The following is a 2949-nucleotide window of genomic DNA, read 5'->3' on the forward strand; positions in this document are numbered from 1 at the left end:
CTCATTCCTTCCTCTTCTGCCTTTTGTTCCATGCAGGCCACCGTGACTGATGTCCATGTACACTAGGGAGCAGGCAGCTCTCCAGAGACCCAGAAGCACCCTCACACACAGACCCACGAGTAACCGAGGGTCCAGTTTAGCCCACGGCACAGTCAGTTTGACGCACAGAATTAACCATCACATCAGATAGGTGATTTTGGAGCCTACGACATCACCACTCTCCTCCTGTTAGCTTTGCCACGGGCTTCCATTTGCATTTCTACCCCTGGACAGTGAGTTTACCTCATGGCAGGAGAGAGATGAGCCTCTGCATTCCAACGGAAGGTGAGCAGAGCCCTTCCACACCTGTCCTTAGTGGGTGCTGGGTTATGGAAATGACTTTACTACTTTTTTTTTTTTACCTCAGGCATTCTGTAGCTTGTATCTTCATACTCTGTCTACCTCAGTACACCGTTTCATTTTTTTCTTTGCGATGGGGTCTTGCCGTATTGCCCAGGCTGTCCTCAAAACTCCTAGGGTCCAGTGATCCTTCTGCCTCAGCCTCCCAAGTAACTGTGACTGCTGTACCACCAGGCCTTGCTTACTGTATTGAGATTATTCTTACTGATAGTAATAATTAGTATATATGGTACTTGAATAAAATTGTTAGCTAACTCATATAGTGCCAGGTATACCAGGCAATTTTGTAAGTACTTTACATATATTTACTCATTCAGTTTCAAAGCAATCTTCAGAAGTAGCTACTAATCTTTGTTTTTGTGTTTTAGGAAGTATTTGAACCCAGGGGCACTCAAGAACTAAGTTACATCCCAGCCCTTTTAAAATTTTTTTTCATTTTGCCACCCTCCTGCTTCAGGGTCCAAGTATCTGGGATTACAAGCAGGCACTACCACACTTGGTAGTATCTATTACTATTAGCCCTGTTTTATAGAGGGGGAAACTGAGGACAGGGCAGTTGAGTGACTTGCTCAAGACTATACATCTGGAAAGTGTTGAAGCCTAGAATCTCTTCTGAGAGGCCGCCAGCAAGTAAGAGGGGGAGATAGGACTTGAACTTGGAGATTCTGTTTTGCAAGCTTCCTCCGACATCCTTCCTCCTCCTGCAGAATTGCAGGGTATGTTCCCTGCATGGAAGACCCTGTTGTTCTTTCTCCTTTGCATGTGGGCCAGTGCTGATACCCAGGGGCCCCCTCTGCTGTCCACCTGTCTGAGCAGCTGCCTGCTGCTAAGCTGTTTTTTGTACAGAGCTCATGTTGTGACTCTTAAAAAGAAATGTGTGGGATGAATAAGCACCTAAAAATAGCCCAGGATCAATTTGGGGGGAGGAGGCTGTGTTTTCCCTTCTGTTCCCTCCTCTCCCTCCCTTTTCTCCCCAAGGGCCTGTAAATTGCTATTGGCTGACAGCTGGGGCAGGCTGGCTTCCTGTAAGGCTGTAATAACATGGAATTACACTGGCTGCCACCGCCCCAGGGCAGGGACACTAGCCGTGGTCACTACAGGTGTTTCTGAGCTGGTACTTCCTGTCCTGTGCCTGGCCCATGCTTCTGGGGCACGTCTTTGCTTCAGAGATCACTGGACAACTTCTGGATGTGTCCTGCTGGGTGGAGCAATGGAAAAACCTCGCAGTACAAGGCTGGCAGCATCTGGGCTGAGCCATAGAGGGTGCCCCAAATTGCTGCCTGTAGTAGCCCAGGCCCCCAGGCCAGACTTACAGGGTGTCTGCTGACTCAGGGGCTTGGCTATGTGGCTCCGGTCTGTCTGGGTACCTCTTAACAGGCACCCTTGCCCATGCTGGTTGCACACAGCCTGCCTGGGAAGGCTTTAGCAATCTAGAAGATTGGCCAGGTGAGGTGGTATGTAGCTGTAATCCCAGGGCTTGGGAGGCTGAGGCAGGAGGACCACCATGAGTTCAAGGCCATTGAGGGCTGCATAGTGAGTTCAAGGCCAGCATGAACTATATACCAAAACCCTGTCTCAAAAAAGAAAAACAAATCCAGAAGGTAACTGCTGCCACCCCAACCTGCTAGTGAAAAGCTGCATCCTAAGACCCGGCCTGTTTTCTTCCTCAATAATGTCTGTCTGGGTACCTCAGGCATTTTTGAATAGTTCAGCCAGTGGGATCTTCCTCCCTTGTCATGTCAAGTGTGCAGAAAAGCTTGAGGACACTGTGTTTGACCTGGGGGGATGGCAGTGTAAAGAGAGAAAAAGGCTTCCAGGAGCAAAGGGTTCAGAGGTTGCTGTTTATACCAAGGCTTTGCCGATGGATGGAAAATTCCAGGTAGAATCTGGGAAATTCCCAATATAGGAGAGGCAATAAGGAAACTGTGGCAATAAGGAAACTCTTAGCTGTGGTTGTTCAGTTGTTTCCAGCCTTGGCCATAAAACAGTGTCCTGGGGGAGCATTACAGTTCTGACATCCCTGCCATCTCCAGGGTGCTTACATCAGAATCCCTGGGGCGAGCGGTGTCCCCAGTGATTGTCATGTGCAGCTGGCCTGGATGACATAGATAGCAAAAGCAGCCCTTACTTTACTCCATGTTTCGTTTCTTGACTTCTGATTACTCAAGTTCAGAGGGAGGCACGACTATGCATAGTATCTGATTGGTCAAGAAGGTGCTTCTGGGCATGGTGACACATGCCTGCTAACCTAGCTACTTGAGGCTGAGGCAGGAGGATTTCAAGTTTGAGCCCAGCCTGGGCAACTTAGTGACTTAACAGGACCCTGTCTCAAATTTTTAAAAAATGCCTGAGGATGTTACTCTGTGAAGGCCCTAGATTCCATCCTTACTGCCCACCCCTCAAAATAAAAGGCTGGGGTGTAACTCCATGTAGAGTGCTTGCCTAGCATGCGCAAAGCCCTAGATTCCATTCCCGGTACTACTAAACACACACACACACACACACACACACACACACACACACACACACACACACACACACACACACACA

The sequence above is a fragment of the Fukomys damarensis genome, unplaced genomic scaffold (genome assembly GCF_012274545.1).
Source record: "Fukomys damarensis isolate Sample0158 unplaced genomic scaffold, DMR_v1.0_HiC HiC_scaffold_17, whole genome shotgun sequence".
Classification (NCBI taxonomy): domain Eukaryota; kingdom Metazoa; phylum Chordata; class Mammalia; order Rodentia; family Bathyergidae; genus Fukomys; species Fukomys damarensis.